This window comes from Jaculus jaculus, chromosome 21 (assembly GCF_020740685.1).
Source record: "Jaculus jaculus isolate mJacJac1 chromosome 21, mJacJac1.mat.Y.cur, whole genome shotgun sequence".
NCBI lineage: Eukaryota > Metazoa > Chordata > Mammalia > Rodentia > Dipodidae > Jaculus > Jaculus jaculus.
This window is the reverse complement of record NC_059122.1, coordinates 6,739,712-6,750,786: the sequence shown is the minus strand read 5'-3', so window position 1 is coordinate 6,750,786 and position 11,075 is coordinate 6,739,712.

Below are 11,075 nucleotides of genomic sequence, written 5' to 3'. Positions count from 1 at the left end.
GTGTGCGCACGAGGTGACACACGTGACCGGCGTTCGATTACAGTGGCTGGATTCCCTAGCATGCCAATATTCTCTCTACCTCTCTCTTGCATAAAAACAAAGACAAATAAATAGGGCTGGAGAGATGGCTTAGCAGCTAAGTGCTTGCCTGTGAAGCCTAAGGACCCCGGTTCGAGGCTCGATTCCCCAGGACCCACGTTAGCCAGATGTACAAGAGGGCATATGCATCTGGAGTTCGTTTGCAGTGGCTGGAGGCCCTGGTGTGCCCATTCTCCCTCTCTCTCTCCCTCTCACTCTCTCTGTCTTTCTCTCTGTGTGTCTGTAGCTCTCAAATAAATAAATAAAAATAAACAAAAATAATAATAAATAAATAGACCCAGGCGTGGTGGCGCACACCTTTAATCCCAGCACTCGGGAGGCAGAGGTAGGAGGATCACCATGAGTTTGAGGCCACCCTGAGACTACATAGTGAATTCCAGCTCAGCTTGGGCTAGAGTGAAACCCTACCTCAAAAAAAATTTTTTAATTAAAAATATTAAAAATAAATAAATAACCAAGCCAGACATGGTGGCACACCCCTTTAATCCCAGCCCTCCAGAGGCAGAGGTAGGAAAATTGCCATGAGTTCGAGGCCACCCCGACACTACATAGTGAATTCCAGGTCGGCCTGGACTACAGTGAGACCCTACCTAAAAAAAACCAATCAATAAATAAATATTTCTCCAGTTTTAGGGTAAAGAAGCAAAATTCTACGAAGCCATCCAGCCTCCCCTGATGTCACCGCAGGAAGGGACAGTAAGGGACCACAAATCAGGAGACTCACTTGCTCATCTAGCCTGCACACACACTGAACTCAGGACTAGATGGTCTTACACATGAACTCTTCTCAGCAAAAACGAAGGAGAGGAGGAGGAGGAGGAAGAGGAGAAGGAGAAGGAAGAACCTTAAACTTTACAGGCTAAACATCTTCCTGTGGGAGCAACAGAAACAAGTTTCTAGCAGAGAAGAAATCTGCTGGCTCAGGCTGGGGAAGCCCAGCTGGTAGAGTCTTTGCCCAGCCTGCACAAAGTGCCAGGATTCAACCCTGGGCACCACAGAAACTAGCTCATAGCCTCAGTCCCAGCAGTGGGAGGCAGGAAGGTCAGAAGTTCAAGGCCATCTCCAGTTTGAGGCCAGCCTGGAATATATGAGTCCCTCCTCATAGATAGATCAGATCGATCGATCGATCGATCGATCGATAGATAGATAGATAGATAGATAGATAGATAGATATGTTTGTTTTTGTTTTGTTTTGTTTTGCGATAGGGTTTCATTCTAGCCCAGGCTGACCTGGAATTCACTGTGGAGTCTCAGGCTGGCCTCGAACTCACAGCGATCCTCCTACCTCTGCCTCCTGAGTGCTGGGATTAAAGGTGTGCGCCATCACACCTAGCTACACACTTTTTTTTTGGTGTTTTTGTTTGTTTGTTTTTGTAAATATTTATTTATGAGTGAGATGGGGCCAGAGAATGAATGGGTGTGTGTACCAGGACCTCTTGCCACTTGCAAAGGAGCTCCAGACTCTTACCACTTCATACATCTGTCTTTCCATGGGTACTGGAGAATCAAACCCTATGGTCAGGCTTTTGCAGGCAAGTACCTTTACCCGCTGAGCCATCTCTCCAGCCAGATGGATTAGCGGTTAAGGTGCCTGCCTGTGAAGCCAAAGGACCCAGGCTCAGTTCTCCAAGACCCAAGCAAGCCAGATGCACAAGGAGGCGCATGCATCTGGAGTTCATTTGCAGCAGCTGGAGGCCCTGGCGTGCCCATTCTCTCTCTCTCTCTCTCTCTCTCTCTCATCTGGTTGGCTGGGCTCATGGCCACAGGAATGCTCTATGTTCAGGTTGGCTGGATGTAAAAATGGGATTTCTCACAAACTCCTTGAGAGTGTGAAGCCTAGAGAGACGAGGAGGAGGAACCAACATCCACTTTGAAGTGAGTGATGCAGGGGTTACCAGTCCCTTTTGTCGCTAAGGAAACCAAAGCTGAGAAAGGGGACCATCCTAATAAAAACTACACACTAAGGACTACTAAACGGCTTGACACCCGGCATGAAGACACACACCTCTGATCCCAGCAATTGACGGGCAAGGGTAGGATGGCCTTGAGTTCGAGGCCACCCTGAGACTACAAGGTGAATTCTAGATCAGCCTGGGCTAGAGTGAGACTCTATCTTGAAAAACAAAAATTAAAAATAAAATAAAAATAAAATCTGGGTGTGGTGGAGCACGCCTTTAATCCCTTTTAATCCTTTAATTCGGGAGGCAGAGGTAGGAGGATCGCAGTGAGTTTGAGGCCACCCTGAGACTCCATAGTGAAATCCAGGTCAGCCTGGGCTACAGTGAAACTCTACCTCAAGAAACCATAAAAAGCCTCCAGCCCCTCATTAAAAAAAATATATATATATATATATTTATTTAATTGAGAGAGGACAAAAAGGAAGAGGCAGGGAGAAAGAGAGAATGGGCACACCAGGGCCTCCCGCCACTGCAAACGAACTCCAGACACATGCGCCCCCTTGTGCATCTGCCTTATGTGGAGCCTTGGGGAATCGAACCAGGGTCCTTAGGCTTCGAAGGCAAATGCCTTAGCTGCTGAGCCATTTCAACAGCCTCCCCCCCCCCTTTTTTTAAGCACAAAGAAAGATTTCTTTGGAGGTTACTGAGCAAGCCCATGGAACAAGAAAAGTGGCAAGGATATAGGTAATAGGTCCAGGACCCCTGGACCTGCAACATTAGCCAAATTCTTTCTTTTTTTTCTTTTTTTCTTTCTTTTTTTCTTTTTCAAGGTAGGGTCTTGCTCTAGCCCAGGCCGACCTGGAATTCACTGTGAAGTCTCAGGGTGGCCTCAGACTCAAGGCAATCCTCCTACCTCTGCCTCCCGAGTGCTGGGATTAAAGGCGTGCATTACCATGCCCAGCTCTAACCAGACTCCTGACAGGGATCATGGCTAGAGAATGAGGATGTACGCTTGCTCTAGGTAGATCACCTTCTCCAAGATCATGTAGTATCAGCAAGAGTAAGGGAAGTGAAAGGAGGGGGTTATGATCATGGTATATTGTCTATACATAAATGAAAGTTGTCAATAAATGTTGTGTTATTTCAGTATTTTTTATTTATTTTAGAGAGGGGGAGGGAGGGAGAATTGGCACACCAGGGCCTCAGCCACCGCAATGGAACCCCAGACGCTTGCGCCACCTAGCGGGCATGTGTGACCTTGCGCTTGCCTCACCTTTGTGGGTCTGGCTTATGTGGGATCTGGAGAGTTGAACATGGGTCCTTAGGCTTCGCAGGCAAGCACCTTGACGGCTAAGCTGTCTCTCCAGCCTATCAATAAATTTTTTTAAAAAAAATGATTTTCCAGGGATGAAGAAATGGCTTAGCAGAAAAGGCATTTGCCTATGAAGCCAAAGGACCCAGATTCGATTCCCCAGGACCCACGTTAGCCAGATGCACAAGGGGCACATGCATCTGGAGTTCATTTGTAGTGGCTGGAGGCCCTGGCATGCCCATTCTCTCCCTCTCTCTCTCTCTCTCTCTCTCTCTCTCTCTCTCTCTCTCCTATCTCTGTCTCTGATTGTAAATAAATAAATAAAATTTTTAAAAAACTAAAATAATTACATGAATGAATAAATAAATTTTTTAAAAAAGGAAAAAAAGAAAGGAAGTCTATTTTTAATAAAATGATTTTCCAGGGCTGGAGAGATGGCTTAGTGGTTAAGCGCTCGCCTGTGAAGCCTAAGAACCCCGGTTCAAGGCTTGGTTCCCCAGGTCCCACGTTAGCCAGATGCACAAGGGGGCGCACACGTCTGGAGTTCGTTTGCAGTGGCTGGAAGCCCTGGCGCGCCCATTCTCTCTCTCTTGCTTTATCTGTCTTTCTCTCTGTGTCTGTCGCTCTCAAATAAATAAATAAATAATGAACAAAAAATATTAAAAAAATAAAATAAAATAAAATGATTTTCCAGAGCCCGCACGGCAGCGCACACCTTTAATCCCAGCACTCGGGAGGCAGAGGTAGGAGGATCGCCATGAGTTCGAGGCCACCCTGAGACTACAGAGTGAATTCCAGGTCAGCCTGAGCTAGAGCGAGACCCTACCTCGAAAAACCCAAATAAATAAATAAATAAAAATAAAAAACGATTTCTCAATAACAACAAGTACATAACAATAGTGACACTGGCATTTCTATTTAGAGGGAGAAAACTTTGCCTAGAGCCCCATTACACCCACGCTCTGTCAGCAGTTGTGAGCACATGCTATCGGGTCTGGGTCTCGACACGGCTGGGCCACATTCCACCTGCCCTACCCTGGCCAAAATACAACCTCGAAACTCACCACCAGCATCCCCAAGTCCAAGTCCAAGGAGCCGGGCCCTGCCACCAGTATTTCACCTGCTGACCACAGCCATCCGAGCTTAACGACGTCAACGATGGCGCTGGTGACAGTCGTGAATTACCTTGCAGCCAACAGCAATTCCCCAGGACCCACACAAGCCAGATGCACGAGGGGGCACATGCATCTGGAGTTCATTTGCAGCGGCTGGAGGCCCTGATGTGCTCATTTTCTCTCCCTCTTTCCCTCTCTCTTTCTTTCTCAAATAATTAAATGAAAATAAAATATTAGGGCTGGAGAGATAGCTTAGTGGCTAAGGCGTTTGCCTGCAAAGCCAAAGGACCTTCATGGGCCTTCAGAAATGCCACACTCAGGGGCACAGGGTACCAGGGCCTCTCTAGCTGCCCGGCTATGCTTCTAGATGTCCTGGAACATGGGGTGGCATTTCTGTGGGGATGTCAAGGCAGTGGGTTTTCTCTTAGCCTCTGGGACCAGGGCAACCTGGTTGATTCCCCCCCACCCCACCCCCAATTTAGTTTCTAGGACCTAGGCTTAATTAAGGAGCCCCACAGGGTAACACCGCCTCTCTCTGAGACAGAGGAAGAGGCAGAGGGAATGGGCGCGCCAGGGCTTCCAGCCACTACAAATCAACTCCAGGTGCTTGCGCCCCCTTGTGCATCTGGCTTACATGGGTCCTGGGGAATCGAACCGGGGTCCTTGGACTTCGCAGGCAAACGCCTTAACCGCTAAGCCATTTCCCTAGCCCAACCTCCTTAACTACTTAATTCTTCCTGGTCTGCCACAGAGCATTGCACAATGTGGCCCAGACCCCCTGCTCTGGCCTCATCTACCTCCAAGCCACTTGGGCCTGCTGAAAGCGCCCTGTGTCCCTTCCTCAAACCAACCTCCATCAGAAGCAAGCCTGTCCCTCCACAGATGGATAACATCAGCAGAAGCGGGGACTCAGTACTATCAGCCCGGGGCCCGAGCGTGTGGAACCATGAGTGAGTAACTGAAATTCAGAGCTGGGCCACAGGGCACCAAACAAAGATGGCCCCAGCATTGAGGGCTGGTGGCCAGCGCTGCCTCCTAAGGGAATGCTATACTCTGAAGTCCAAGCCCACACCCACCACCTTATACAGCAGTAAAATTCCTCCACCTGTGTCTGCTCTGGATCTTTGAGCACACTGCCTCCCCATGGGAGCCATCAAAACTGCAGTGGGGGGGGCCTGGAGGGATGGCTTCATGGTTGAGGCACTTGCCTGCAAAGACAAAGGACCCAGGTTTGATTCCCCAGGACCCACGTAAGCTAGATGCACAAGGGGTGTACATGCAGCTGGAGTTCATTTGCAGTGGCTGGGGGCCCTGGCGCACCCATTCTCTCTCTCTCTCTCTCTCCCCCGACTATTTCACTCTCTCTCTCAAATAAACAAACAAAACTGCAGTGAGGGCTGGAGACATGGCTTAGCGGTTAAGGCGCTTGCCTGCAAAGCCAAAGGACCCAGGCTCGATTCCCCAGGACCCACACAAGCCAGATGCACAAGGGGGCACATGCATCTGAAGTTCATTTGCAGCACCTAGAGGCCCTGATGTGCTCATTTTCTCTCCCTCTTTCCCTCTCTCTTTCTTTCTCAAATAATTAAATGAAAATAAAATATTAGGGCTGGAGAGATAGCTTAGTGGCTAAGGCGTTTGCCTGCAAAGCCAAAAGACCTTAGTTCAATTCCCCAGGACCCCACGTAAGCCAAATGAACAAGGGGGCGCATGCGTCTGGAGTTCGTTTGCAGTGGCTGGAAGCGCTGGCACACCCTCTCTCTCTCTCATTCTGCCTCTTTCCCTCTCTCAAATAAATAAATACAAATAAAATATTAGCTGGGCATGGTGGCACACGCCTTTAATCCCAGCCCTCAGGAGGCAGAGGTAGGAGTATTGGTGTGAGTTCAAGGCCACCCTGAGATGGCAGAGTGCATTCCAGGTCAGCCTGGACTAGTGTGAGACCCTATCTCAAAAAAAAATTAAATATTAAATATTAAAAAAACTAGCTGGGTGTGGTGGCACATGCCTTTAATCTCAGCACTCAAGAAGCTGAGGTAGGAGGATCACTGTGAGTTTGAGACCAGCCTGAGACTACATAGTGAATTCCAGGTCAACCTGGGCTACAGTGAGACCCTACCTCAAAAAAAAAAAAAAAAAAAAAAAACCTGCAGTGGGAAGCTGGGGCGATTGCTCAGTGGGGTCAAAGGCACACTTGCTCACAAAACTTCCCAGCCTGGTTTATTCACCATTCACCAGTACCCATGTAAAGCCAGACCCACAAAGGGTATCTGGAGTTCAAATGTAGAATCCAGAGGCCCTGAAGTTCCCCTACTCTATCCCTTGGCCCTTTCACAAAATAAGAGAAAATAAAATAAAATAAAATAAAATAAGAGAAAATAAAATAAAATAAGAGAAAATAAAATAAAATAAAATAAGAGAAAATAAAATAAAATAAAATAAAATAAGAGAAAAGAAAAGAAAAGAAAAGAAAAGAAAAGAAAAGAAAAGAAAAGAAAAGAAAAGAAAAGAAAAGAAAAGAAAAGAAAAGAAAAGAAAAGAAAAGAAAAACAAGGGCTGGAGGGATGGCTTAGCAGTTAAGGTGTTTGCCTGCAAAGCCAAAGGACCCGGGTTTGATTCCCCAGGAGCCACGTAAGCCAGATGCACAAGGGGGCGCACGCAGCTGGAGTTCGTCTGCCGTGGCTGGCGCGCCCATGCTCTCCCTTTCTCTCTCTGCCTCTTTCTCCTCTCAAATAAATAAAATATATTTGAAAAAAAAAAAAAAGCTCATCTCCCCTGTGATAAGGCCCTTAGTCTGGCTATGATCATGGTACACTATTTGCCTGGCTCAGTGGCACACACACACACACACACACACACGCATGCACGCACGCACACACACACCCTTGAAGACCACCTCCTCACGTACAGGCCATAAGCGCCAAGAGTGAATCGCTCATTTGACCTTCCACAGATCACAAGAGAAGGTCCCCTTTAATCTGGAATGATGGCTTCCAAGGGCTCCACACGCCTTACCACGCACCGGGAGCCCAGAGGACGCGGAGAAAGTGAGGCTTCAGGGAGGGACAAACGAAGAGTGAGCAGATCAACAAGGAGGGAAGAAAGAGAGGCACAGAAAGACAGATGGATGGCAAGCCCTCCCCAAGTCCATGACCCCGGGCTCCAGGAAAAATTCCAGCTCTGTTTAACACAGCCCTCTTACACTCTCTTCTGGCAAATGCAGAACACAATGTAAGGAACTTTGTTCTTCCAAACGTGTTGGGCTTACAACAAACACTCTATGGAAAAAAAGAATACTTTGAAAAGCCCTTTAGATGGTCTAGTGTGGGGACACAGGCCTATAATCTGTGTTCAGAGGCTGAGGCAGGAGGATCATAAATTCAAGACCACCTTGGGCTGCATAGCAAGACCTTGTTTCAGGAAATTAACAAAAAAAAAAGAAAAAAAAGAGGGCTGGAGAGATGGCTTAGCAGTTAAGTCTTTCTCCTGCCCTCAAACAAATAAGTACAAAATAAAAAATATTTAAAAAAAATTTTTTTAAATAAAGTTAGCCAGGTGTGGTGGCACACGCCTTTAATCCCAGCACTCGGGAGGCAGAGGCAGGAGGATCGCCATGAGCTCAAGGCTACCCTGAGACCGCAGAGTAAATTCCAGGTCAGCCTTGGCTAAAGTGAGACCCTACCTAGAAAAAAAAATAAATAAAATCATGGGCTGGAGAGATGGCTTAGCAGTTAAGCACTTGCCTGAGGACCCCGGTTCGAGGCTCGATTCCCCAGGACCCACGTTAGCCAGATGCACAAGGGGGCGCACGCGTCTGGAGTTCCTTTGCAGTGGCTGGAGGCCCTGGCGCGCCCATTCTCTCTGTCTCTCTCTCTGCCCTTCTCTCTGTGTCTGTAGCTCTCAAATAAATAAAAATGAACAGAATAAATTCACCAACCACCCAGAGCGTAGACCTCTGTAAGGGGGAAGCTGAGAAACCTGACTTTGTGATTGGAGCCAGGGGGAGCCCACTGAAGTCTGAAGCCCCCTCTACAACTGCCAGGCACTTCCAGGCACAGGCTGGAGCCTTCAGGAGAGGGGCCTGAGCTGCCAGGCACGGCTAAGGACCCCCTGAGCCTGGCACACCTGAGCTTAGGCTCTGCCCATAGCCCTGTGACCTTTGGCCAGTTGCCTAGGAAACTTTTTCTCAGCCAGCAGCCTTCACAGTCCATCCCCCCTGAGACCCTAGATCACCTGACCTCTCCCCACCCCACCATTGTCCCCATATGCTAATTAGGCGTCAAGAATGAACCTGGTACACCCAATCCCCTTAGGACCCTTCCCCTGCCCTAGACGCTTACAAACCCATTTCCCAGACAAGAAACTGAGAGAGCTCTTCACCGAAACTATCTCCTGGGAATGATTCTTTCTCTCGTCACATGCTCGCCCACCCCACTTGCCTGGGAGCCTCTGGGGGGGGACCATGGCCAGCCCCGGAGCAAGAGCCTCCAAGGAGGAGTAGAAGGAACACAGGACAATTGGGCAGACTGGTGTCCCACTTTGCTCTCTCATGAGTACCTGAACCAACCCATGCCAGTCAGGTGCCAGCTCCTGGAGAAGATAAGCAGGTCAGCCAGGCCAAATAAGCCAATAGGTGCAATAGTGGCACGTCTGTCATGGTGGAAACCAACTGCCCTCTAATTGGACTGGAGGCCCACTCCATGGGAGGGACTACATCCCTGATACTGAAAACCTACAACAGGGGTAGTCATGAGCCCTAGGGGTGTAACGTCTGCTGCTGTCTGGCTAAGTGTATATACTATGCTCACCAAACTGCCCAGTGAGCACTTCTCTTAATGTTCATACCCTTATATTAATGCTACTCTCACTTTTGGCTAGAGAATCTTCTCTTTTCAGATGGCAGTGACCTTGGGATGACTCAGAAGGCATCATGGTGCTGGGAAGAAGTGACAGAGGAGTGCTCAGCACTGAAACATCTCTATCACACCTTCCAAGGCTCAGGGTCCATTGTGGAAGACGTGGTGGAAAGAATGTAAGAGCCAAAGGAAGGGCAGGACTCCTTACAATGCGCTCCCCCCAGGCAAAAAATGGCCTGGATATCCATGACCTCACAGTGCCTGACGCTACCCACACAAGACCATCATAATAGGAGGAAAAGATGACATCAAAATAAACGAGAATGCTGGAGATATGGCTTAGTGGTTAAAGCACTTGCCTGCAAAGCCAAAGGACTCACGTTCGATATCCCAGTACCAAGGTAAACCAGATGCACAAGGTGGCGCATACATCTGGAGCACATTTGCAGTGGCTAGAGGCCCTGATGTGCCCATTCTCCCTCTATCTGCGTGCCTCTCTCCCTCCCTCCCTCCCTCCCTCCCTCTCTCTATCTCTCTCTCTCTCTCTTGATGAATAAATCTTTGTTTTTTTTTTTGTTTTTTTTTTGAGGTAGGTGTTCACGCTAGCTCAGACTGACCTAGAATTTACTATGTAATCTCAGAGTGGCCTTGAACTCACAGTGATCTTCCTACCTCTGCCTCCCACGTGCTGGCTGGAATTAAAGACATACGCCACCAAGCCCGGCTTTACATCAATTTTTTTTGGGGGGGGTTTTCAAGGTAGGGTCTCACTGTAGCCCAGGCTAACCTGGAATTCACTATATAGTCTCAGCTGAATAAAATAGTTTTAAAAATATTATGTATTTATTTATTTATTAGAAAGAGAGAATGGATTTGCCAGGGTCTCTAGCTATTGCAAACAAACTCCAGACCCATGTGCATCTGGCTTATGTGGGCCATGAGGAGTCAAACCTGGGTCCTTAGGCTTGGCAGGCAAGTGCCTTAACTGTTAAGCCATCTCTCCAGCCCTTTTGAATAAAAATTATTTTTTTTAATTTTTAATAAATAAGATTGAGCTGGGCGTGGTGGTGCACGCCTTTAATCCTAGCACTCGGGAGGCAGAGATAGGAGGATCGCTGTGAGCTCAAGGCCACCTTGAGACTACATAGTGAATTCCAGGTCAGTCTGGGCTAGAGTGAGACCCTACCTCGAAAAACCAAAATAATTATAATAATAATAACAATAATAAAATAAATGAGATTGACAGGGGGAAGGGAAATGAGGGAGAGTAGATTTGTGAAGGGGAAAATGGGGGAAGAGAGAATCATCGTGGTTTATTGCCTATAATTAATGGACGTTGTCAATTTAAAAAAGGTGAAAAGAGCCGGGCATGGTGGCACACACCTTTAATCCCAGCACTTAGGAGGCAGAGGTAGGAGTATCACCATGAGTTCAAGGCCATCCTGAGACGATGTAATGAATTCCAGATCAGCCTGGTCCAGAGTGAGACCCTACCTCATGAACAAAAAAAAAAAAAAGAAAGAAAAGAGGGGGGGCTGGAGAAATGGCTTAGCCGTTAAGGCGCTTGCCTGTGAAGCCTAAGGACCCATGTTCAACTCTCCAGATCCCACCTGAGCCAGATACACAAAGGTGAAGCAAGCGCAAGGTCGCACATGCCCACTAGGTGGCGGACATGTCTGGAGTTTGATTGCAGTGGCTGAGGCCCTGGTGCACCAATTCTCTCTCTCTCTCTCTCTCTCTCAAAAAAGGAGGAGGTTAAAGAAAACAGAGAACAGGGCTGGAGAGATGGCTTAGC